General features: G+C 39.3%; 1 pseudogene; it reads left to right on the top strand.

Annotated features, from left to right (window-relative positions):
• LOC111530800 lies at positions 1-27927 on the top strand (annotated as a pseudogene).
• Positions 27928-27949: the final 22 nt, after the last annotated feature.

The raw sequence follows: 27949 nt of genomic DNA, 5'->3' as shown, positions 1-27949 counted from the left end.
ATGCAGGTATAATTAGTCCAGAAAGTGTCATCTGAGAAATAATTCTAGAGGAGGAGGAGAAAGAGAAAGAATTACTTTTTTTCAGCTAAACATTTCTGACATCAAGAGCTGTGTCCACTCTGCCTCCTGGATTGCCATGTGTTTAGTACTTGCAAATCTTCACTTCTATACTTGTGTTTTTTCTCCCTAATGAGTTTTTCTTAACTACTTTTACAAATGCTTATGATAGTCGAGGGTCTCTGAAAAATACTTCGTTTCTATATATCACAGCCTTCTGTACATCATGGCTTCTTATATGCCATGCAGAATTCTCACCATGAATTTGTGATCTGCAATATTAAAAATATTGACTGGCTGTTGAACATGGATAACTGTGGATACTCAATATTTTTCTTCTTTTCTCTTCTCTCTTTTCTTTCTTTCTGAGACGGAATCTCACTCTGTTGTCCCGGCTGGAGTGCAGTGGCATGATCTCGGCTCACTGCAGCCTCCACATCCCAGGTTCAAGCAATTCTCCTGCCTCAGCTTCCAGAGTAGCTGGGATTACAAGCATGCATCATCACACTCAGCTAATTTTTGTATTTTTAGTAGAGACAGGGTTTTACCATGTTGGTCAGGCTGGTCTCAAACTCCTGACCATATGATCCACCTGCCTCAACCTCCCAAAGTGCTGGCATTATAGGCATGAGCCACCGCATCCAGCAATGATACTCTATATTTCTATGGGGAAAACCTGGGGTTCTTAGTAAAGATGGAGAGCATGTAATGTTGCGGTTTTTTCTGTGTTCTTTATTATTTTGAGGCATTACACGATTAAGAAAATGCTCATTTAAACAGAATGGCATTTATTACCCAGAAAGTTCTGAAAGAAGTGGCTGTGCAATTTGGCTCATGCCTGTAATCCCAACACTTTGGGAGGCTGAGGCGGATGGATCACAAGGACAGGAGATTGAGACCATCCTGGCAAACACAGTGAAACCCCGTCCCTACTAAAAATACAAAAAATTAGCCAGGCATGGTGGCACGCGCTAGTAGTCCCAGCTATTCAGGAGGCTGAGGCAGGAGAATCACTTGAACCTTGGAGGCAGAGGTTTCAGTGAGCCGAGATCGCACCATTGCACTCCAACCTGGGTGACAGAGCGAGACTGAGTCTCAAAAAACAAAAACAAAAAACAAAAAACAAACAAACAAACAAAAATTATCAGGAGATACCTGCTTATTTGGTTGCTAAAGAAAGACTACTTAAAGTCACTATTAAAAATTGTAGAACATGGAAGATATCTGTATCTTTAACTTTCCATACAACTGATGTTTTCTTACGGTTAAATTCAGACTGTAACTGGTTTTAGTGGGGGCAATATCTCAGTAGTGATGCTGTGTCCTTCTGGGTGCATCAGCACACTATAAAAACTTGTCCTAGTGCATTTGATGTTAATAACTCACTTGCTTAGTAAGCTCTCACAGATTTTTTCGCTATAGAGTTTTTTTTTTTTTTTTCTTTTCATTAAGTATCTTTTTTTTTTTTTTTTTTTTTTGAGACGGAGTCTTGCTCTGCCGCCCAGGCTGGAGTGCAGTGGCCGGATCTCAGCTCACTGCAAGCTCCGCCTCCCGGGTTCACACCATTCTCCTGCCTCAGCCTCCCGAGTAGCTGGGACTACAGGCGCCCGCCTCGTCGCCCGGCTAGTTTTTTGTATTTTCTATCAGAGACGGGGTTTCACCGTATTAGCCAGGATGGTCTCGATCTCCTGACCTCGTGATCCGCCCGTCTCGGCCTCCCAAAGTGCTGGGATTACAGGCTTGAGCCACCGCGCCCGGCCTTCATTAAGTATCTTTATGCAGCTGATGTCCATAAACCATCACATTTAATCTGGCAGCTGCCCTGTTTTTGAGGTTTTCTTTGTATTTATCTTTCTTTGGTAAATGAAAGCTCTCATCTTTGTTTACAGGCCAGAAAAACTTAAAAAAAAACACAGACTCTTCCACTTACTGGATGTTTGACAAAATGATCTTTTGGAGCCAAAACATTGGCATAACTGGTAAACTTGGTAAAGATTCAGTAACTTAGACTTTATTTCACATCTCCTGAAAAAATAATCTGCATTAACAAGATGTCTGGTTTATTGTACACATTAAAATTCGAGTGTTACCTTCTAAGTCAACATGTCTATTTTGTCTGAAAAATGTAAACAGCTATGTCTTTTTCATCTGAAAAACATACACAATTCATTCTGTATTATGTAAACATAGTCCCCCAAAAATGTACATGTTAGTGTTTATGCCCTCAATTTTATACTTTATCATCCAGACAAGTGTCATATATACACTGATTTGTGGATATGATGCCACTCTTTTTTCTCAGAGTTAGAGAATACATTAGAAAACGTTTGTGTTTTGACAATTATTTTATTGGATAATTTCAGTCCCTCTTATAAGTTAGAATCAGTTCTATTCGCTTTCTGATTTTACCTTGAGTTGAATGGAAAATTCTGCCAGTAGCCACTTTGTAAGTATGTGTGTTTGTGTGTCTTTTCCAGGGACTGCTGACATTTAGGGATGTGGCCATAGAATTCTCTCTGGAGGAGTAGCAGTGCCTGGACACTGCACAGCAGAATTTATAGAGGAATGTGATGAAAACCTGGCCTTCCTGGGTGAGGATAACTTTAATACAAAATTCCTTATATAAACTAAAGGTTTCATTTCTCTTTTGTAGGATGTTTTCTGGTAATTTATGCTTTCAAATTTCTGTTTTCCAGAAAATCCTGGGGATTTGTCTGTTTAGAAGAGAATTTCTTCAAGATGTTTCATCTTGACTTGAACTTTCCACATTCCTGAGCTGATCTGTGTCCTTCACTTTAGATTATTGGTAATTTCAGAAGTTTAGTTGCATAAAATATTGTTACTCATGCCTTAAAATCTAATTGTCATCAGCAATTCTTGATTCAGTCGTATCAGGCAGTGAAATTAAGAACGTACAAAATTAAAGTATTTTCTTTTTCCTTTTTTTTTTTTGTTTGAGTTTTGCTCTGTCACCCAGGCTAGGGTACAGTGGCATGATCTCAGCTCACTGCAACCTCCACCTCCCAGGTTCAAGCGATTCTCCTGCCTCAGCCTACTGAGTAGCTGGGATTACAGGCGCCTGCCAATATGCCCAGCTAATTTTTGTATTTTTAGTAGAGACAGGGTTTCACCATCTTGGGCAGGCTGATCTTGAACTCCTGACCTCATGATCCACCTGCCTTGGCCTCCCAAAGTGCTGGGATTACAGGTATGAGCCACCGTACCCAACCAATAAAAGTGTTTTCTAAATACTTAAACATTTCTGTTATAAATTAGTATATTGGGATAAATTTATTAGAATATTCTATTATATCCTCTTTACTGAACACATTACTAAGTTGGTAATTGGAGAATTATGAGTAAGATTCATGTTAGTTATTTTTAATAAAACAGGTATTGCTGTCTCTAAGCCAGACCTGATCACCTGTCTGGAGCAAGAAAAAGAGCCCTGGAATATGAAGTGACATGAGATGGTGGATGAACCCCCAGGTAGGTGAGAGTGAATACAACAGATGACATGGATGAGGGGTCCAAGTCAAGAAGAAAGCAAGTCCTTAAAGTGATTTGGGAAGCTGTGTTAGAAAGGAAATAGTTTCTCAAAAGCCTGAAAATTTTAAAAAATTTTACTCTCACATAGGGGCGTCTTCTGTCTTATGTTTATAAAATTTCTAAGAATTCTAATTTCCTTTCAATGTTCTTCCTTCAAATTTACAGTGACAGCTAAAGTACTGTTCATGACATACAAAAAGAGTGTACAATCTGACTTTTTTTTTTTCTTGTTTATGTGGACAGATATCTCCATAATTTTGAGATACTCTATGTTAAACTATTTTTAAGTTCTCTTTTTACATCACGTCTGAAATGCATGAGAGTGGTGCTTTCTGTTTCATGGGTTTTCTTGTTCACTTTTTCTGCACATTTCATCCTGTTTTCATTACCATAGTTTTGAAATATAGTTTGAAATTATAAAGTATGATGTCTTTCTGCTTTGTTCTTTTTTCTTAAGATTGCTTTGGCTATTCAAAGTTTATGGTAGTTTCATTTTTTTTTTTAGGATTGTATTTTTCATTACTGTGAAAAAAAAACACTGGAATTATGACAGGGAGTTTATTGAATCTAGAGATCACTTTGGATAATATAGCTGTTTCACAATACTTATTCTTTCAGTAGAAATATTTTTAAATTTATTTGTGTCCTGTCTAATTTTTTTCATTGATTTATTTTTCACTTAAAAGATTTACAAGCTCCTTGTTTAAATTTGTTCTAAAATTAATTATTTCATTACTATTGTAAATAAGATTTTTTTTTCTCTATTTTATCAGACCATTTGTTTTAAGTGTATGGAACCATAACTTATACTTGTGTGTTAATTTTATATTTTTAGTTTAAACAGGTTTTAATGTACTGTTTATGGTTTTTTTGATATAAGATTACATGATCTACCAAGAGCAATGTTTTACTTTTGGTCTTCAATATCAATGACTTTAAATTTTTCTTTTGACTATTTCTTCTTCCACATACTTTCAGTGCTATGTTAAAATAGAAGCATTGACAATAAGAAACAATTGTTTTGCAATGGAGTCTGTAAATTTAAAGGAGCAAACACCTCTTCAAGATTTTATAAACTGGTTTCAGAAAGTAAAAATAAATTTTTGTTTGGCCCCCAATGTGATAGAATGCCCTCTGGCTTTGTAGTGAAGAAGAGGTGTAGCTTGGTCTTAAGGCTGCTGGGTTTGCACAAGCGTCCACCTTTAGTTGTCTTGTTAAAAGGGGCTTGGATAATTGTAGTTCACATTTTTGGACAGTTAATTTTTGGATAGAGTGAATATCTTTCAGGACTTTGCTGTGCATTGCAGACCCAGGGGCAGGTTTCTGCAGTCGGGTCTGCATATGATGGACTTTATATCAGGATGTGGATGAGCATGGCTTTCACTGACTACAAGAGAGAATTTTCCCAGGTCACTTTGGGTTTCTACATAGGCAGAACCGGCCATGAACTGTGGCTCAGGGAGCTGGAAATGAGTCACGGAACTGCCTCAGGGACCACAGTAAAGGCCAAGGTCTGCAAGCCTACCAGCATGGCTGTAAATAGGTATCTTCCTCAAGGCCTCTGGAAGGGCAGGACCTCCCCCACACTGTGGCTGGGAAGAGTTTGGGATGGTTACAGAGTAAGTTCAAAATTCTCACTGGAACCAAGTTAGGTGGAACATTTTCTTGTCTGTAGCCAAAAATAGTATTCCTGTAGTTTGCCACCTGAATAAGGGCCTATCTTCTAAACAGAATTACCTTCAATCTTGGGCTTTGGCAGAGTTTCACAACTCCCTTCCTGGATCTCAGAACTCTCTTAAAGGCACTTTTATTTTTCTTGTTCTTCTTTGAGACGGAGTCTCGCTCTGTCACACAGACTGGAGTGCAGTGGCGCGATCTTGACTCACTGCAATCTTCGCCTCCCAGGTTCAAGTGATTCTTCTGCCTCAGTCTCCCGAGTAGCTGGGATTACAGGTGCCGCCACCACACCCAGCTAAATTTTGTGTTTTTAGTAGAGATGGAGTTTCACCAGGTTGGCTAGCCTGGTCTTAACTTTTGGCCTCAGGTGAGCCACCTACCTCGGATCACAGGTGTGAGGGATTACAGATGTGAGCCACTGTGCCTGGCCAAAGGCACTTATTTTTGAGATGTGGTCTTGTTACATAACCCAGGCATGTCTTAATATTTTGACTGCAAGCAATTTGTTAATGTATCATGTAGCTGTCATTACCAGTGTAAACCATGATGCATGGTTCTCTCAAAAAGGCATTTTCATTAGGAATGGCTGACAAATTTTCTTGCTGTCAGGGGATAAGCAAATAGGGTGCCTTTTTTTTTGTTTTTGGTCTTATTAATGTCACCCTCTATATAAATTTTTACTTTCTATTTTCTACTTCAAATTTGTCTGTAATTTTAGATTCAGACATTTAGGGCAATACACTAGAATTTACATGTTGTGCCTGAATTAAATTAGATAATTAGTATGCAGGCAGGCAAAAAGGAATTATAAAATTTTCAACTACTTTTGTCAGCCTATATCTAAATAATAGCATAGTTTATTCCCCAAATATTTGTTTTGTATATGAGGCTCTAACCCTATTCTGCTAAATATATGTATAATTTCACAATGTAAGGTGTTGTTTGCTTCTATATTTGGATTACAGTAGTTTTATTTTGGGTAAAAATAGCAAATATTTAAAACAAAAATTGACACTAGTTTCTTTTAAATGCTTATCTATTAAAAGTTTTTCATTAGCATCTCCTGTTTATGATTGTATTTCATTTTCTCTGAAATTTTATTACCTTACAATAGATACCAGTAATTTAAAATGCCTGCCGGGCCGGGCACGGTGGCTCAAGCCTGTAATCCCAGCACTTTGGGAGGCCGAGACGGGCGGATCACGAGGTCAGGAGATCGAGACCATCCTGGCTAACACGGTGAAACCCCGTCTCTACTAAAAACTACAAAAAACTAGCCGTGCGAGGTAGCGGCGCCTGTAGTCCCAGCTACTGGGAGGCTGAGGCAGGAGAATGGCGTGAACCCGGGAGGCGGAGCTTGCAGTGAGCTGAGATCAGGCCACAGCACTCCAGCCTGGGCCACAGAGCCAGACTCCGTCTCAAAAAATAAAAAAAAAAAAAAAAAAATGCCTGCCTTCCAGGAATGCACAGTTACAGCCAAACATTGCAGTTATCTAGACAAATTATTTGTTAATGTACATTGATGTTACCAACTAGATTTTATGAGTAAACATTTATTATTGTCTTGTAGTACTATATTATTGTCTTTTTTACTGTAAATTTCTTACTATTAGTTTATTGTTTTTAGTTTTACTTATGTATTATAATTTTAGACAATTGACAATTCTGTTTGTGTACTTTAAGTTAAAGTGGGGTTTAATTAAAAGATAAATGAGCCATATGTCTGTCACAATCAGATTATATATATTTGTGTGTTTGTATCTGCAAATGTGACCCCAAGTTTTGTTATAGCTTATCTTGTATATATTCTTTCTTAGCTCATTCTCTTTTTCTGGTTTTTTCTTTGTTTGTTTGTTTTGTTTTTTTTTTTGGTTTTTTTTTTTTGAGATGGGGGTTTTGCTCTTGTTGCTGAGGCTGGAGTGCAATGCACTATCTCGCCTCACTGCAACCTCTTGCCTCCAGGGTTCAAACAATTCTCCTGCCTCAGCCTCCCAAGTAGCTAGGATTACAGGCATGTGCCACCATGCCCAGCAAATTTTGTTTTTTTTCTTTATTAGAGGCGAGGTTTCTCCATCTTGGTCAGGCTGGTCTCGGATTCCTGACCTCAGGTGATCTGCCCACCTCAGCCTCTCAAAGTGCTGGGATTGCAGGCGTTAGCCATTGTGCCCCACCTCTTAGCTCATTTTCAATGTTGGTTTTATCTTGTCTAAGTGAGTAGCCTTGGAAATAGTCTCATTTTCGCCATGTGTTTAATGATGAATACGTATTTCCTTTGTGTGAGACAAACACTTTGTGATTTGGAGGTAATTTTTTAAAAGATTTATAATTTGGTATTTTTTTCAGTTTTTTAAGAAGTAATTGTTGTAAAAACACATAACATATAATTTAGCTTCTTAAATATGTTTAAATGCACATGTCAGGGCCAGGCATGGTGGTGGCTCACATCTGTAAAACCAGGATTTTGAGAGGCCAGGACAGGAGGATTGCTTGAGCCCAAAAGATTGAGACCAGCCTGGGCAAAATGTGGAGACACCCTCTCTACAAACATTTTTCTTTCTAAGAAATAGCCAAGCAGGGTTGTGTGTACCTGTGGTCTGAGCTACTTGAGAGATTGAGGAGGAGGGTTACTTGAGCCTGGGAGTGTAAGGCTGCAGTGAGCCATAATTGTGCCATGCACTTAAGCTTGGGTGACAGATTGAGACCCTGTCTCAAAAAAAAAAAAAAAAAAAAGTTGTATATTTCAGGTATGTTAACTGTATTCACATTGTTATGCAAAAGACTTCTAGAAATTTTATATCTTGTAAAACTAAGACTCAGTATCCATTAAATAACTTTTACTCATTTTATACTCTCTCCAGCCCTTAACAAACACCCTTCCACTTTCTGTTTTTATGAGTGTGACTATTTTATATATCTTTCATAAGTGAAATCATAATATCTATGATTTCATTACTGGCTTATTTCAGCTGACATAATATTCTCAAAGTGTATCTTTAAATGTGACAAGACTTTTTTTAAAGGCTGAATAATATTCCTTTGTATCAAATATGTCTTGAAGGTCCTATGTTGCATATTTTAGATACAGATTAATAAATGGAATTGCTGTATTTGATAATAATTTTATTTTTAATTATAAGAAGTACATTTATAACATATAATAATGGGTGCCTCCTTGTTTTCTACTGACAATCATCATGGGTTTCTTTCTTTTTTTTTTTTTTTCGAGACAGAGTCTCACTCTGTTGCCCAGGCTGGAGTGCAGTAGGGTGATCTCAGCTTGTTGCAACCTCTGCCTCCCAGATTCAAGCGATTTTCCTGTGTAGCTGGGATTACAGGCACATGCCGCCACACCCAGCTAATTTTTGTATTTTTAGTAGAGACAGGGTTTCACCATGTTTGTCAGTCTGGTCTTGAACTCCTGACCTTATGATCTGCCCAACTTGGCCTCCCAACATGCTGGGTGTGAGCCACCGTGCCAGCCCGTCCAATATGGTGAAACCCCATCTCTACTAAAAATATAAAAATTGGCTAGGCATGGTGGCAGGCTCGAGGCAGAAGAATTGGTTGAATCCAGAAGGCAGAGGTTGCAGTGAGCTGAGACCATGCCATTGCATTCCATCCTGGGCAATAGAGCAAGGCTCCATCTCAGAAGAAAAAAGAAAACAAAAAGAACTTATCTTCTTATGTCTGATTAAAAGATTTTTCACTTATGGTTTCAGGAAATAATTGAACTTTATCAGTATGGGTATTCAGTTTTTAAAATAATTTTGTGAAAAGATTATCTTTTTTCTATTGTGTGCTCATGTCAATTTTGTGGGAGATTATTTGGCCATATTCCGAAGGGTTCATTTCTGGGCGCTGTATTCTGTTCTTTCGTCTGTTTATCTGTCTTTGTGTCAGTACCACATTGTGTTTGTTATTGTTGCTTTTAATGTGTTTCAAAATGAGAAATTATAATGCACCTTTTTTCTTTTTCATGGGTGTTTGGCTATAGGTCATAATAACATTTTAACATTTTAAACAATATTTCTTTAAAAAACTGCTATTGGGATTTTTATGAAGATTATATTGAATTTGTTTAGCACTGTCAGTTGTATTGACAACGCTGAAAAATTATTATTTTTTGATTCCTGAGCAAACATATGTTGAAGAGTGTGTTTTATTTTCATATATTTTTGGAATTTTTTTTAGTTTTAGTTTCTAGTTTAATTCAGTTTTGGTCAGAAAACACAAAGTGTGTAATTTTGGTCTTAAATTTATTTGTTGTTGTATTTGTTGTTTTTGTTTGGAGACAGGATCTTACTCTGTCAACCAGGCCGGAGTGTACTGCCATGATTTTGGCTCATTGCAGCCTCAACCTACTGGGTTCAAGTGATCTTTCCACCTCAGTGTCTCATGTAATTGGGACTACAAACATAAAGTACCATGTCTGAGTAATTCTTTGATTATTTGTAAGGATGGAGTCTCACTATGTTGCCCAGGCTGGCCTCAAACTTTTAACTCCAAGTAATCCTCCCACCTTGGTCTCTAAGTGTTGGGATTATAGGCATGAGCTACACCACCTAGCTGGCATTCTTAAATTTAATAAAACTTAGTATACGTCCTAACAGAATACACCAGGTGCAAATAAGAATATTGTGTATTCTCTTGCTTTTGACTGGAAAGTTTTGTACTCATCTCTTAAGCCTAGTTGGTCTATAATATGGTTTTGATGTTCATGTTCTCCAAACCTTATTCTGCAATGTAATCCTTAATGTTGGATGTGGGACCTGGTGGGAGGTGTTTGGGTCATGGGGGCAAAGTCTTCATAAATAGCTTGGCACCATCCTCTTGGTAACCCAAATGTTTACACTCCATTAATTCAAATGAAAGCAGATTTATTAGAAGAACCTGGCTCCTTCATCTCATACTTGCTCTGTCTCTTATTATGTGACATGTACATAATATCTATGATTTCGTTACTGGCTTATTTCAGTTGACATAATATTCTCAAAGTGTATCTTTAAATGTGACAAGATTTTTTTTTAAGGCTGAATAATATTCTATTGTATCAAATATGTCTTGAAGGTCTTTGCCTTCAACCATGATTGTAAGCTTGCTGAGACACTCACCAGAAGCAGATGCTGGCACACGCTTTTTGTACAGTCTGCTGGATTGTGAGCCATATAATCTTTATTTCTTTATAAATTACCCACTCTCAGGTATTCTTCTATATGTAAAATGATTAATACAGTCTATAATGTTGTCTAGGTTTTGTTTTCTTATTGATTTTTTAATCTGAATTTTCTATTATTAAAACTGGGGTCTTGATGTCTACAATTATGTTGCTATGAATTTCTTGTTTTAATTTTGTTAATATTTGCGCGCTCTCTCTCTCTCTCTCTCTATATATATTTCTTTATTTTTGAGATGGAGTCTCGCTCTGTCACCCAGGCTGGAGTGCAGTGGCATGATCTCGGCTCACTGCAACCACCACCTTCCAGGTTCAAGCAATTCTCTCGCCTCAGCCTCCCAAGTAGCTGGGATTATAGGCACTTGCCACCACGCCCGACTGATTCTTGTATTTGTAGTAGAGACGGGGTTTTGCCATGTTGGCCAGGCTGGTCTCAAACTCCTGACCTCTGGTGATCCGCCTGCCTTGGCCTCCCAAAGTACTGGGATTACTGGCGTGAGCCATCGCGCCCGGCCTGCTTTATATGTTTTGGAGCCCTTATGTTATGTATACGTATACATACAGCTAGGGAGATAGATATAATAGTTATAGATTTATGGTAAATCAACCTATTTTATGAGTATATAATATCAATGTTTATCTCACATTGCACTTGACTTAAAACATATTATGTCTAATACCTACCCAGTTGTAGTTACTATTTTCATAAAATGCAGTTTGTTTTTTTTCACTCTGTGGTTTTCAGCCTATTTGATTTAGTGCTAAAATGATTCCCTTGTAGGCAACATACTCTTAGCTTTTTTCTTAAACCAGTAAAGCGTTTTCGTTTTTCTTTTTATAATTTCATTTATTTACTTGTTTATTCACTTATTTTTGAGATAGGGCCTCACTTTGTCAACCAGGCTGGTTTGCAGTGTTGTGATCATGGCTCACTGCAGCCTCAACTTACCAAACTCAGAAGATTTTCTCATTTCAGCCTCTCAGGTAGCTGGGTTATAAGTGTGTAGCATCACGCCCAGCCAGTTTTTTGTGTATTTTTGGTTGAGACAGAGTTTTGCCACATTGTCAAGGCTGTTCTCAATCTTCTGAGATCCAGTGATCAGCCCACCTTAACCTCCCAAAGTCCTGAGGTTAATTTCTTTTTATTAAGTAATTTAATTAATTTATATTTAAAACTACTTCTTAAAAATGAAGTTACTGGTTTTACTGTTACTGTTTTATGTGTTCCTGAGTGGTATGTTTTTTCTTATTTACTATTTTATTGCCTTAAATTTTATTTCAGTTGTGTAGTGATGTGTTTCAATTATTTTTCTAATTTTGTTTTGCATACTTTCTTTAAATATTATCTTTATAATCATGTTGTCTATTAGTGTGTTTTCATGCTATTTATAAAGACGTACCTTACCCTGGGCAAATTACTAAAGAAAGAAGTTTATTGGACTTACAGTTTCATGTGACTGAGGAGACCTCACAGTTATGATGGAAGGTGAAAGGCATGTCTCACATGGTGGCAGATAAGAGAGAGAGAGCTTGTGTGAAAAAACTGCTTTATAAAGCTGTCAGATTTCATGAGACTTATTCACTGTCATGAGACCAGTACAGGAAATACCTGCCCCCATGATTCAATTACCTTCCACCACATCCCTCCCACAACATGTGGGAATTAAAGATGAAACTTTGATTGGGACACAGCCAAACCATATTATCTTAAAAAAATGGAGTTTACATTAAACATCTTAAAATTCAAAAAATATATTTTAATTTCATGACAACTTCAATTGAATATAAAATTATACCCCTGTATTTTTCAGTTTGTTAATAATATTACAGATTTTTAGGCTGGGTGCAGTGGCTCATGCCTGTGATCCCAACACTTTGGGAGGCCAAGGTGGGTGGATCACCTGAGGTCAGGAGTTTGAGACCAGCCTGATCAACATGGAGAAACCCCATCTCTACTAACGAATACAAAATTATCCAGTTATGGTGGGCATGCCTATAATCCCAGCTACTCGGGAGGCTGAGGCAGGAGAATCACTTGAACCCGGGAGGCAGAGGTTGCAGTGAGCCGAGATTGCGCCATTGCACTCCAGCCTGGGCAACAAGTGTGATACTCCATCTCAAAATAAAATAAACAAATAAAAATTATTTTATATTGTGTATTTATTAACATATGTATGCAGATTGTATTCTGTTTTAAATATTCTACAGAAGAATTTTAAGGGTTTTATGCATCATTATGATAGTACAGATTTCTATATTTGTATATTTACATTTAATATAGAGTTTTATTTTATATATGGTTTTGTTGCAGAAAATGGGAGGCAGGAGAGACCCAGTAGGTGAAACTGGAGGATTTTATTAAGGTGCACACCAGTGCAGTGGATTTGCATCCAAAGAGCTGAGTCCTGGACAAAGACAGGGCTTGCCTTTTATACATGCCTGGTGGCCATCTAGTGGCACAAAGCTCATGGTGCAAGCAAGCAGGCTTAACAGAAGCAGAACAGAGGCAGTTAATCAAATAGTAACAGGTTATGCTGACCTTGCAGCTTCATTGGAAGGGAAACGGGAATTTATCAAACTAAAGCAGGCCTTGCAGCTGGTACATGTCTTACTCAAGCTCATCTTGTTGTCGAGAACAAAGAAACTGGAGTTGTTGTGAAGTAACCTTGAGTTTCACTAAGGAAGGATTACGAAAGGGAGGGGGAAGCTAGGAGAGGAGGAAAAATTGTTTTTCCCATCTTTGCTCTATGGGAGGAGAGGGGCTAAGGACTAGTTTTCTTTACATCCTGTACTTCATTTACCCCTTTAACGCTTTTTATAAATGAGGTTTAATAGAAACCATCACTATGACTTAATTTTTCATGAAAAGGCAAGTTTTCTTCATTTGGCAAAGGCTGATATTTAGTTAGAACAATTAGTTGTGTAGTAGTTTGCCTGGTTACAAGAGCATCTATAGCCATTTAGATGTTTTTGACAAGGAGGGATAAGAGACAAGGGAGTATGAGGCAGACTCCTAATATGGCTAGAACTATTCTTACTAAGGTTTTAAATTCTCCAAGGGATGAGAACTAACCGCTGAAGAGGGAAAAGAGGGAATCTGGAGATCATCCTTTCCAAGTCTGGACTGGAACATGGGCTAATTTTTGAATTCTTGCAGCTTTTTGTTTGATGACCTTTCCATTGTCATCAATTTTTAGACAGCAATTAGTTAGGTTGAACTTTCTACATACTCTTCCCTCTTGGGCTAGGAGGTAGTCTAAATGGCATTTCTCATTTCTGTAGATTTCCGAGCCAGCAAATTTAAGGCTCTTGCAGTATCATTTATAATGATCTCCAGTACTGCCTGCAACCATATGATGCGATTTAGCACATAAATAGGGGTGCGGTATCTCCATGATCAATTTGCCTATGTGGCTGGGCCATAGTATTGCATTATTCTTTCAGGGGGCCATTCATTAGCTTTTTAATTCTTTATGGTTATTTCCCTTTTATTTCTTTTGACCCGACTTGAACCTCAAACTAGGTTCTAGGTAAGGACTTTGGGTCATAACATACATAAGGCTGGCCACTTCCTGGGTTGCAGATTGAGTAGGTTATCTGTTATGTGTACAAGTTCCTCAATGCGTCCCTGCACACCTATAATAAGTGTGGTACAACAGGGTTCCAGTCATGGTGTTTCCTGTCCACGTAATGTCAGTGCAGTGGGGGCATCCTTCTAAGGATTCTCCCTTTAACATGTTTAAGGGGAGTAGCAAAAGTAATGAATAACATGTTTATACCCAGCATGGAGAGAAGAGGTCCTTTCCTAGAGGAGGAAGTTGAGCAAAGCAACAGGACAATAGTAAAACAATTAATATTACAAGGAAAGTTTCTAGACCTAAGATTTCTAACCACATTTACTTTCCTGATGATGCCTTGAGCTTTGGCCATGCGTAGACGAGTCAGCTCCCAGGGTGGCTAGAGCAGGGCTGTTGTTTCTTCAAGCCTCCGCCGTGCGTAGACTGGTCAGCTTCCGAAGTGACCAGAGCAGGGCTGTTGTAGTCTTCACTGGCACCTCGGTCCCGTCATAGGATCAGCTGGGTTGGATGATCTGGGTCCTGCTGGCTGGTCCACTTGTCCTAGACTACCAGTTTCAGCCAACTGTGATGAATCCAAGGCATGATTCCTGCAACTTGAACAGCAGTAAGAGTAGATAAGATGACAATATGGGGCCCATCCCATATGGGTCCCAGTGTTGCTGGATTCCATTTTTTAACCTAAACAGAGTCCCAGTGTCTAAAGGGTTAACTTGGGTCTGCGAGGCTTATGGGCATTCTTTCCCATACCCAGCCATGAATTTTTTGCATGGCTATTCTTAAAGCCTGCATCTGTCTCCTTAAGGTTAATTCCTCTAGTTCACATAGATCACCTTTAAATTGGCCAGACAAGATCTTACAGGGTGAATACCCAGTTTGTTTGGTGGGGGTGCACCTCCCTCGGAGGAGGACCATGGGCAGGACCTGATCCCACCTTAGATGAGTTTCTTGGCAAAAAATTTTTGGTAGCTATTGGAGTGTCCAGTTCATGTGTTCGACTTTTTCTGAACTCTGTGGCCAGTAGGGTGTGTGTAACTTCCACTTTATTTTTAATAGCTGTGTTAGTTCTTGAACTATCTTGGCTATGAATGCCGGTCCATTTTCTGATGCTAGAGTTAGGGGCAGTCCAAATCTGGGGATAATGTTTCTTAACAGTACTTTAGTTACTTCTTGTGCTTTCTCAGTCCTGGTGGGGAAAGCCTTGACCCATCCTGAAAAGGTACAGACAAGTACTAACATGTATCAATAGTCCCCTGCTAGGGGCAACTCAGTAAAGTCCATAAGCAGATTTTCACAAGGTGTGGCCCCTATTTCCTGAATCCCCAAGGGCCTTTCACAAGGTGGGCCCCTGTAATAAGTTGTTCTGGGCACAAGTAGGCATTTTTCACAAACGGTTCATGTGATGGCAGTGAGCCGTGGCACATAGAAATGGTGTCCTAATAGTGTCTCTAGTGCCATTTTTCCCACGTGAGTTCCTTGCTGGAATTGCCTCACAAATTTGGGGGCCACCATTTCAGGGATGGCTAGTCTCGCATTACATAATTTCCACTATCCTCCTTCAATATTTTCTCCAGATTCTTGGGCAAACCAGGTGCTGTCACTTGGAGAGTAACTTGGGGTCTCCTGGAGGGGAGATTCCGGGAGGAGAGGCATGGTCAGGGCTTGTTTTCTAGAGTGTGGAGCAGTCATTGCTGTCCATCTTTCTTCTCTGCCTTTCCATTTCCCTTGGCCTCCAGTGTCCCTGACTTCTGGTGTCCTTTACAATGCATAACAGCTACCTTCTCTGGGGCCCATACAGCATCTAAGAGCTGTAGAATTTCTCCTTTGTATTTTATTTCTTTGCCCCTGGTAGTTAAAAGTCCTCCTCTCTCCTTATATATAGCTCCATGGACATGCAGTGTGGCGAAAGCATATTTGGAATAAGTATAAATATTGACCTTTTTGTCCTTTGCTGGCAAAAGGGCTCTTGTTAGAGCTATCAGCTCTGCTTTTTGGGCTGAAGTTTCTATGGGCAGAGACTGAGCTTCTACCACTGAGTGCAGTGTTACTACTGCATACCAGGCCCATTGGACTCCTTCCAGTACAAAACTGCTTCCATCTGTAAAGTACTCAATATCTGGGTCTCTGAGGGGTTGGTCTTTTAGTTCTCTCCAGCTTAAGAATACCTCATTGACTGTGTCTGTACAGCAATGAAGAGGTACCTCCTGGTTCTGATTCAATTGGGAGCAAAGTAGCCGAGTTTAGCGTGTTCACAGTCTCTAGAGTTATGCGAGGATTCTCGTATAGAAGCCCTTGGTACCAAGTCATTCTCGGATCTGATAACCAATGGGGCTCTCTCTGATCCACTAATGTTATAACTTAGTGCGATACTCAGATTGTTAGTTGCTGTCCTAGAGTTAGTTTGTCAGCTTCCCTTGCCAGTAAGGCTATGGCAGCTAGTGCTTTGAAACATGGGGGCCATCCCAGCACCATGGAGTCCAACTGCCTGGATAAGTATGCCACCAGATGATGCCATGATCCCATGACCTGAGTTAGGACTGCTATAAGCCATTCCCTTTCACTCGTGAGCCTGTGGAAAGAAAGGCTAAGTTAGATCTGGCAGTCCTAGGGCTGGAGCCCGAGTTAAGGCTTCTTTGATTTGTTTAAATGCTTTTTCCTGGTCTGCCTCCCAGAGGAGGGGCTCTTTCCTCCCCTCCCCCACTTCTAATGTGACTATGGGTTCCTGGGGGCCTAGGGAGAAGGAGCCCAGTTGGTCCTAGTCTTCATGTTCTTCAGTCTCTGCCCGCCCAATCAGGTCAACATCTGGCTCCCTCAGGGTGTGGCAGCCCTTGGCTGGTGGCCTCTTTGTTTCACAGCCTTTGCCATTCTCTTCAGTGCCCTCTGGACATTGATTTTTCTAGTGTTCCTTTTTGCACCGCACACATTGACCTCCCTTTAGCCTCAGCAGTCTCTTGGCTCCCTGTTCAACTTGGCCACTTCCATGCCCACACCCACACCCACACCCACACCCACATCCACATTTGCATCCCTTTACAATGTTAATTTTCCTTTCTGCTGCTAACAGGTTGGCCTTTTTCCTAAGCCTCCACTCTGTTTCCTTTTTTGCCTGTTGGTCACAGTTGACGTACACCTTGGTGGCCACTTCAATAAGCTGGGTGGCATTCATGCCTGCAAAACCCTCTAGCTTTTGCAGCTTCTGTCTGATGTCACCCTGGACTTGTCTTACAAATGCTGTATTCACTGTGTGATGATTTTCAGCAGCCTCAGGGTCAACTGGAGTATAAAACTGGAATGCCTCACAGAGTCTCTCATAAAACTGGCTAGGGCGCTCATCAATTCCCTCAAGTACTTCAGAGATCTTCCTTATATCGATTGCCTTTTTTCTACCTTCCCTCAATCCTTGTAGCTGTGCTTCTTAGTGCCTTTGCAGGTGTGGAAGCTGGGTTGCATCATTTGGGTCCCAGTTGGGATCTGTTTCTGGGAATTGGCCCTGAGCATATGCCTGGACATTAAGGTTACCTTCAGGCACACTGGCTTCCAGCCAGCAGAGAGCTGCCTGGGCTATCTTTTTGCACTCCTCAGTATTAAACAGTGTTAGGAGGAACTTCCTGCAATCTGACCAGGTTGGATTGTGCATTAGGAAGATAGACTGCACCTGATCTATGAGGCCCTGGGGGTTCTCCGTGTAGGAGGGGGTGTGATGTTTCAATTTTAGTAGATCAGTGGTAGAAAAAGGCTGGTAAATAAAAGTCAGTTGCCCCCCTTGGGCCTGGCCCTGTCATCATAATAGGTCCCTGTGTTTTCTGGAGGGGCATCTGCAAAGTTCTGGTGTGGGCAGATCGAAGGCAGCCTGCTTGATCATCTTGACTTCCTTCTTTACCTCCTGGGACAGGGGTTCAGATTTGCCCCTTTAAGGTGTAGCCTGGGGCATAATACCATCTGAGTTCGGCTGCTCAGTGGCCAGCCGTGGTAAAGGTGGTAGATTGGTGCATAGGGAGGATGGTGCATAGGGAGGAGGGGTTCCTGCAAAACTGTTTTTTCCTGTCTTTCCCGTGGCTTTCTCTTTGTCTCTGAAGCTTCCAGCAAAGCTGATTTTTTTTTTTTTTTTTTTTGGTAGCTTAGGCTCAGCTTGAGCCAGGAGCATTTTGCAAAAAGCTGCCTGGCAAGACTGCAACCGTGCAGTCTGAGTCTGTACTATAGCTAACCATGAGTCAATATAAGGGAACTGGTCTGGGTGCCCTGGCTGTCCTCTGACCCCAGTTACCACCTTAAATACACAGCAGTTGTTTCCTTATCTACATTTCCTTCAGCTGGCCATCCAACATCGAAAGAGGGCCATTGTATTTCACAGAGAGTTCTCAGCCTCTGGGGGTCAACTTAATTCCATAGTTCCCTGAATAACCTTTCTTAAAGTTCCTTAACATACATTCTAATGGGGTGGGTTTTGGTGACTTCCATTTCCTCCGCATTGCAGCGCAACACATTCACTCTTCCTTTTGCTTCAGACGGATTAAACCATCCCCCTCATGGGAGTTTTCAGATGCTGCTTAGCTTTGGAGAGTTTGTTAATCCCCTCACAATTACTAAATTGTGGGGCACCTCCGTAAGCCATATGTGGATCACCGCTAGTCCCGGTTGGTCTCACAATTCGCTCAGAGCATACAGTCTATACTAAGAGACCTGTGGCCCCCACATGTCACTGTCCACATTGGTTCCCCCTGAAACCATCTCTTTCACACACACTCACACACCACCCCAGTCCCAGTTTTCTTTCCTAACTGAGTTCGCGAGCCACTCTCATGCCCTGGTCACTTGGGGTATAAGTTTCCCCGACTTTACAAACCACTCTTGCGTCCTGTGTTGGTCTACTAGTTACACCTCGGGAGATAATCAGGCTCCCCTTCTGTCCTTATGGGACGGTTCCTGCCTTGGGCCCCAAAACCTTACTGTGGTCCTGTAGCACACTATTCCTGGAATCGTCCTGTAGCCCCTTAGATTCTGTTGTGCTGTCTGCGAGGGCACCACCAGGTCATGGGAGAGCCAATCACTTCTTCACATTTAAGTTCCCCTGATGGCACCTGAGGTCGTGGGCCCATCCCTACTTGGGGCCTCATACCCACAGGCAATGTAGACAGCAAACCTGTCATCTCCATCTCCTGGCTGGCTCGCCAAAATGTTGCAGAAAACAGGAGGCAGAAGAGGCCCAGTGGGTGAAACTGGAGGATTTTATTAAGGTGCGCACTGGCTCAGTGGCTTCACACCCAAAAAGCTGAGCCCTGGACAAAGACAGGGCTTGTCTTTTATATGTGCATGGTGGCCATCTAGTGGCTCAAGACTTGTGGTGCAAGCAAGCAGGCTCACAGAAGCAGAAAAAAGGCAGTTAATTTAATAGTGACAGGTTATACTGACCTTGCAGCTGCATTGGGAGGAAAACAGGAACTTAACAAACTAAAGCAGGCCTTGCAGCTGGTACACGTCTTACTCAAGCTCATCTTGTGACCTTGTCATGTTGCCCAGAACAGAGAAACTGGAGTTGTTGTGAAGTAACCTTGAGTTTCACTAAGGAAAAATTACTAAAGGGACGGTGAAGCTGGGAGAGGAGGAAAACTTATTTTTCCCATCCTTGCTCCATGGTAGGAGAGGGGCTAAGGACTAGTTTTCTCTACACCCTCTACTTCAGTTTTATGATGGTGTTCATTATTATTTTGTTTTTAAGCAAAATTAACTCATTTTAGCATTTCTTTTTTTTGTGTGCAGAGTCTCAGTATGATCTTAAACTCTTGGTCTCTAATGTTCTGACTGCCTTTACCTCCTAAAACTAGGATTACAGGCATGAGCCATGGTGCCTGGCCACCATGTACCATTTTTTTTGTAGAACTGTGCTAGTGGTGATGAACATCTTCACCTTTTATTTTGGAAATTCTTTATTTTCATCTTCTTTTTAAAGTGAAATAAATTTAAATCAAGTATTGGTTAAAAACATTGTTTTTTTAATTACATCAAAATTTGGGACGTTTTCACCCTTTTTTATCTTCACATAACCTCTGTGTTTTTTTTCTTCATTTTCTTCTTCTAAAATTTCCTAAATCTAGTTGATGGTATCTAATAAGTTGTTCCTTTTTTGTTTTGTTTTTGTTTTGAGATGGAGTCTCACTCTGTTGCCCAGGCTGGAGTGCAGTGGCACAATCTCAGCTCACGGCAAGCTCTGCCTCCCGGGTTCATGCCATTCTCCTGCCTCAGCATCCTGAGTAGCTGGGACTACAGGCACCCGCCACCATGCCCAGCTATTTTTTTGTATTTTCAGGAGAGACTGAGTTTCACCATGTTAGCCAGGATGGTCTTGATCTCCTGACCTCATGATCCTCCTGCCTTGGCCCCCCAAGGTATCTAGTAAGTTTTACATTCTATGTTTTAACTTTGTTTTGCAATTATAGATTTTTCTATTATATATTTTAGGGTATGCCACCACACATCCGTTAATTGTGTTTTTATTTTTAGTGTTTATTATAATCGTGCATGCTAATACTTAATTTTGTGCAATTTAAGACAGTGTAGAGCAAAGTCAAATATGCATGAGTTCTATGTCTTTTTCCAATAGAATTATCTCTATGTTTGTTTTCCTGTGTACAAAAATAAATGTTATCCTCGTTTTTTTTTGTAACTTGTATATTTGTTGTGTTGGTTTGTTGTGAACGGTGTAGATGAGTCATCATCAAATTCTCTTCTTTTTGTTTTTTGTTTTTTGTTTTTTGTTTTGAGATGGAGTCTTGCTCTTCTTGCCTAGGCTGGAGTGCAATGGCACGATCTCAGCTTACTGCAACTTCTGTCTCCTGGGTTGAAATGATTCTAGTGCCTCAGCTTCCTTTGTAGTTGGAATTACAGGCATGTGCCAACATGCCTGGCTAATATTTTTGTATTTTTAGTAGAGACAGGGTTTCTCCATGTTGGTCAGGCTGGTCTCTAACTCCCGACCTCAGGTGATCTGCCTGCCTCAGCCTCCCAATGTACTGAGATTGCAGGTGTGAGCCACCATGCTAAGCCCATGAAATTCTTATAATTCAACTACCTATTTATTTGTAAATCTATATGATTTTTGTGTGGGAGAAAGACTTTTGGATTTGAATATAATTTAAAACTATCATAACTCTATCTCTTTTAGATATTATTATTTTTTTCTTGTCAAAATAACAACAAAATTTACCACAAAATATTTTTAAATATTTAGTCATTAATTATCTTGACATTGTCATGCAACATATTGCTAAAATGTTTGTATCTTGCAAATCTAAATCTTAATACATATTAAACAACAAGTACCAACTTTTCTTCTTTTCTCCACACCCCTTCCCCCCGCTTTTCTGTTTTTGAGATGGAGTCTTGCTCTGCTACTCAGACTGGAACTGGAATGCAGTGGCATGATTTCAGCTCACTGCAACTTCCACCTCACAGGTTCAAGCAATTCTCATGCCTTAGCCTCCTGAGTAGCTGGAATTACAGGTGCCCGCCACGATGCCTGGCTAATTTTTGCGTTTTTAGTAAAGATGGAGTTTCACCATGTTCGCCATCCTGGTTTCAAACTTCTGACCTTAGGTGATCTACCTGCCTCAGCCTTTCAAAGTGCTGGGATTACAGGTATGGGCCACTATGCCTGGCCCCGGTTTTTTCTGTTTTATAGCATTTTGCCAATACCACTGTGTTCTTTGTTTTTAACAATCTAACTGCTTCATATATGTTATAAAACCTGTCTTTTTGTGATTGGCTCATTTCATTTTGCATAATGCCATCAAGATTTATATTTTGGTAGAGTATTTCCTGCTTTTGAATACTGAGTATATTCCAGATATTTTTATTTTTATTTTTTGAGACAAAGTCTTGCCCTGTCACCCAGGCTGCAGTGCAGTGGCACAATCTCTACTCACTGCATCCTCTACCTCCCAGGTTCAAGCAATTCTTTTGCCTCAGCCTCCCGAGTAGCTGGGATTACAGGCACGTGCCAACGTGTCCAGCTAATTTTTGTATTTTTTTTTTTTTTTTTTGTAAAGACAGGGTTCACCATGTTGGCCAGGCTGGTCTCCAGCTCCTTACCTTGTGATCTACCTGCCTCAGCCTCCCAAAGTGCTGGGATTACAGGTGTGAGCCACGGTGCCTGGGAAGAATTTTTATATTTCAAATTCTATCTACTGAATGATTTATTGAAAGATACTTACATTGCTTTTACCTATTGGCTTACAGTAACAATGCTGCAATAATTATGAGTATATAAATGACTACTTACATGACCATATATGTGAAAGTTTGTATATGTGCTGCATTCTATTTTATTAGTTTACTTTTTCACTTTTATACTCATATGAAATTGTTTAATTCTGTAGCTTTGTAATGTGCTTTGAATCAGACACTTTAATGCCTGCAGCATTCTTTCTTTTTTTTGTAATATTGTTGGGTAGTTTATTTTTCTTTTGAGATTTTCTATATACTTTTGAGGTTGCTGTTTCTATTTCTTCAAAAATGCAATGAGAAATTTGAAAAATATTGCATTAAATCTGTAGATTGCATTGAGCAGGATGGACTCTTTGCAATATTAAATATTTCAACCTTTGTATAAGAGCACACTCAAGAGTGTGTTGCTTAATTTCTATGTATTTGTAAATTTTTCTGTGTTTTTTTTTCTCTTATCATTGTATACTCATTCCATTTTGATCATAGTATGTAGTTCATAGAATTTTACTTTTAAAAAATTTGGTAAGACTTCCTTTTTGGCCTAAGATGTGGTCTATCACGGGAAATGTTGTATGAGCTATAGAGAAGGTTGTGTATTCTGATGTTGTTGAGGAGTGTTCTGTATAACTCTGTTTGGAATAATTGTTTTATACTGCCTTTAAGTAGTCTCTTCTCTTATTAACATTCTTTCTCGTTTTATTTTTATTACAGAAAGTGTGGTATTAAAATATCTTGCTCTAATTATATTGCTTTCTATGTGTTTCTTCCATTGTATCAGTATTTGCTTTATGTACTTGGAACCCTAATGTGAGAGACACACACACACACATACACAAATTTGTCATCGGTTCCCAGTGAATGAATCTATTATTTTTTTGATGTCCTTCTTTGTTTCTTTGGAGTTTCAATTTAAAGCACATTTTATAAAACATTATACTTTCTGACTTAAGATGTAGCTTGCATAATATTATTTTGACTGTTTCTGCTCTCATTTGAGTAATGGTTGCATGGAATGTCTACTTCCATCCTGCCACTTCCAGTCTTTTTTAATTATTAGAAAGACTTACTGTTATTTTATTATATATTTTATTTGATTATTACATCTTTGTCTCTTATTCTCTTTCCATCTTTGTGTCTTTTTGATGTTTGTATTGATATGCTTTCACTTATTTTCATTTATTTATTTATTTTTGAGACTGAGTTTTGCTCTTGTTGTCCAGGCTGGAGTTCAGTGGCATTGATCTTGGCTCACCGCAATCTCTGCCTCCCTGGTTCAAGCGATTTGCCTGCCTCAACCTCCTGAGTAGCTGAGATTACAGGCAGGTACCACCATGCCTGGCTAATTTTGCATTTTTAGTAGATACGAGGTTTCTCCATGTCAGTCAGGCTAGTCTTAAACTCCTGACTTCAGGTGATCCACGCACCTTGGCCTCCCAAAGTGCTGGGATTACAGGCATGAGCCACCATGCCCAACCTCTTTTGTGTATTTATACAAATATTTTTGTGGTACCTTGGGGACTACATATAATGTTTAAAAGATACAGCAGTGCATTTTAATCTGGTAGAAAAACAAGTTGCATACCAAAATTCTTTTTTATTACGTCTTCTCTCAAATTTGTCATTGATGTTGCTAATTATATCTTTCTATGTTGTATATTCATTAACTGATGTTTATAATGATTTCTATTCTTTTATCATTCAAATTTCAGAGAATAATTAAAAATGTTTTCTGCATCACTAGGATAATGCTAAGAAATTCTACTTTGTGTATTTGCATATCTTTCCCAGAAAATAATGTATTTTTATGTAATTATGTGTAGTTTTTAAAATCATGTTATTTTCAGTAAAAGGAACTGTTGTTAACACCTTTTATATGTAGTGCATATGCAGTTCTAATATACCTTTTTAGAATTTCATTACTTTGGAAGGTTTTTATTTTTTTATTTGGCAGGATAGATTCACTGATGGTATAATTCTCATTTAATAGGTATTTTTTTAACACCTTTTTTCGTGACTCCATAACACAGTTCCTTTATGTCATGCAAAATTTTTGTTAACAGTTCACTGATTATCTCATTAGATTATGTTTGTAAATAGCATTTCCTTTTTTTTTTTTTTTTTTTTTTTTTTTGTTGGAGACTGAGCCTCTCTCTGTTCCCCAGCCCGTCTGGAGCATAGTGGTGTGACCTCAATTCACTCTCACTTCCCAGATTCAAGTGATTCTCCAGCCTCAGCCTCCTGAGTAGCTGGGATTACAGGCATGCACCACCACACCTGGCTAATTTTTGTCATTTTGGTAGAGACAGAGTTTCACCATCTTGGCCAGTCTGGCCTTGGACTCCTGACCTCAGGCGATCCATCCACCTCTGCCTCCCAAAGTGCCTGGATTACAGACAGGAGCCACGACGCCTGGCCTGGCACATCACTTTTATCTTGCAGCTTCAAAGATAATCTTTTTGTCTTTGACTTGAAATTGCAGTTATATATATGTTTGTTATAAATATCTTTCTGTGATCCTAGTTTGTTGTGCTTCTTTTTTTTTACATCATAGTGATCTATTAGTTGTTTTTATTTTTTACCTCCACAATTTTTGTTTTTTTGAAATCTTAAATATTTTTGTTCTTGTCCTCATTTTTCTCAATTTCCATAGTTGTCTCTGTTCCTATTTTAATCAGTGAGTACTATTCAATTTATTACCAATTATTAAAATTAATTTATACCTCTGATTTTTTTATGGTTTCTTTCAGAAAATTTTATGATATTTTTGGTGGGATCATATTGCCCTGTTTTGTATATATTATACTCTTTGATTGCAATTTGGACGTTAAAAAAAGCTACCTGTCAAAATCTTTATAATGTAGTTCTGTCCTGGCATAGTCTGAAAACAATTGTCTTGGCTGGTGATTATGGGAGTTTCTCACACATATTCTTAGGACACGTGATGTCTGAAATTTTGTGTTTATTTTTTGTAGAAGTCAGTAATCACATGCTACACCTGTTCCTTTTCTGTGGCACTGCAGTCTTTCTGCTGCTCTAACTTTTTTTTTTTTTTTTATCTCAGCTGACTCAAACTCTCATTTCAAAATATGCCACCATGTCTTTCAGCACTTTATGTCATGAGAGACTGAAACAAGTGTCAGAAAAGGTCCCTTAAAGTCAGAAATAACAATGAATGTGCCAGTATTTTAGCTTTCTTTTAAAACAGAAACCAAGAGTTAGGAATTTACTTCTAAAGGCACTATGTTATAGTGGGAAGCAGGAAAAGCTGTGTTGGGTGAATTTAACTCTTCTTTTTTTTCTTTGTGTGTTTTTTTTGTGTGTGTATGTGCTCACCTCGAACACTGCACACACGTAACTCATTTATAAATTTTTGCAGCTATATTTGGGTCTGTATATTTTAGTTACATTTATGTATCTATAAAAGAATTAGAGCTTGTGGTATTTTGCAATGCCCTCTTGTTTATGTATTATGAATAATTTTTTTTTTTTTTTGAGACAAGAGTCTCGCTCTGTCACCCAGGCTGGAGTGCAGTGGCGCGATCTCGGCTCACTGTAAGCTCCGCCTCCTGGGTTCATGCCATTCTCCTGCCTCAGCCTCCCGAGTAGCTGGGACTACAGGTGCCGGCAACCACGCCCGGCTAATTTTTTTGTGTGTTTTTTGTTTAAGTAGAGACGGGATTTCATCGTGTTGGCCAGGATGGTCTCGATCTCCTGACCTCGTGATCCGTCCACCTCCGCCTCCCAAAGTGTTGGGATTACAGGCGTGAGCCACCGTACCCGGCCTGTGTATTATGTATAATTTTAAAGGTAAGATTTTAAAACTGTATTCATGTGAGTCTAGTAGGTGAAGTAATTTATTATTTTTAATTTTTTTTTCAAGTATATGCCCTCGTTTTGCTTAAGACCTCTGGCCAGAGCAGGGCATGGAATATTCCTTTTAAAAAGTAATACTGGCCGGGCGCGGTGGCTCAAGCCTGTAATCCCAGCACTTTGGGAGGCCGAGACGGGCGGATCACGAGGTCAGGAGATCGAGACCATCCTGGCTAACACGGTGAAACCCCGTCTCTACTAAAAAAATACAAAAAACTAGCCGGGCGAGGTGGCGGGCGCCTGTAGTCCCAGCTACTCCGGAGGCTGAGGCAGGAGAATGGCGTAAACCCGGGAGGCGGAGCTTGCAGTGAGCTGAGATTCGGCCACAGCACTCCAGCCCGGGCGACAGAGCAAGACTCCGTCTCAAAAAAAAAAAAAAAAAAGTAATACTGAGAAGATATGAAAAATGTGGACATGAGAATTTACTGTTCAGAAATGGCTGTAAAAGTGTGGATGAGTGTCAGGTGCACAAAGAAGGTTATAATGGACTTAAGTGTTTCACAATTATTCAGAGCAAAGTATTTCAGTGTGGTAAATGTTTGAAAGTCTTTTATAAATTTTTAAATTCAAACAAACAAAAATAAGACATACTGGAAGAAAACCTTTCAAATGTAAAAAATATGTCAAGTCATTTTGCATGCTTTCACACAAAACCCAACATAAAAGCATTTATACTAAAGAGAAGTCCTACAAATGTAAAAAATGTGGAAAAACCTCTAATTGGTCCTCAATCCTTACTAACGATAAGAAAATTTATACTGAAGAGAAACCCTACAAATGTGAAGAATGTGGCAAAGCTTTTAGGCAACACTCAACCCTTACTACACATAAAATAATTTGTGCTGAAGAAAAACTTTACAAATGTGAAGAATGTGGCAAAGCATTTACCTGATTCTCAACCCTTACTAAACATAAGAGAATTCACACTAGAGGGAAACATTACAAGTGTGAAGAATGTGGCAAAGCATTTTTCTGGTCTTCAGACCTTACTGAACATAGGAGAGTTCATACTAGAGAGAAGCCCTACAAATGTGAAGCATGTGGTGAAGCATTCATTCAGTCCTCAACCTTAACTAGACATAAGAGGATACACACTGGAGAGAAACCCTACAAATGTGAAGTATTTGGCAAACCTTTTAGCCAAAACTCAAACCTTACTATACATCTTTTAGCCAAAACTCAAACTTTAGTATACATAAGATAATTCATACTGAAAAGAAACTCTACAAATGTGAAGAATGTGGCAATGCTTTTAGCTGGTCCCCACACCTTAGTACGCATAAGGTAATTCATACTGGAGAAAGACCCTACAAATGTGAAGAATGTGGCAAAGCATTTCTATGGGTCACAACCGTAACTAGTCATATGAGGATGCACACTGGAGAGAAACCTTACAAATGTGAAGAATGTGGCAAAGCTTTTAGCCAATCCTCAATCCTTACTACACATAAGAGAATTCATACTGGAGAGAAACCCTACAAATGTGAGGAAGGTGGCAAATCTTTTAAACTGTTTTCAAGCTTTACTAAACATAAGGAAATTAATAGTAGAGTAAAACCCTACAAATATGAAGAATGTGGCAAAGCCTTTAGGCAGTCTTCAATTTTTGCTAACCATCAGAGAATTCATACTGGAAAGAAACCCAACAAATGTGAAGAATGTGGCAAATCTTTTAACCTGTCTTCAAGCTTTACTAAACATAAGGTAATAATTCTCACTGGTTTAAAACCCTACAAATGTGAAGAATGTGCCAATGCCTTTTTCTGGTCCTCAGCCCTAACTAAACATAAGGAAATTTATACTTGAAAGCAACCTTGCAAATGGAAAA

The sequence above is a fragment of the Piliocolobus tephrosceles genome, chromosome 21, assembly GCF_002776525.5.
Source record: "Piliocolobus tephrosceles isolate RC106 chromosome 21, ASM277652v3, whole genome shotgun sequence".
Taxonomy (NCBI): Eukaryota; Metazoa; Chordata; class Mammalia; order Primates; family Cercopithecidae; genus Piliocolobus; species Piliocolobus tephrosceles.
This window is presented reverse-complemented; position numbering and strand designations above follow the sequence as displayed.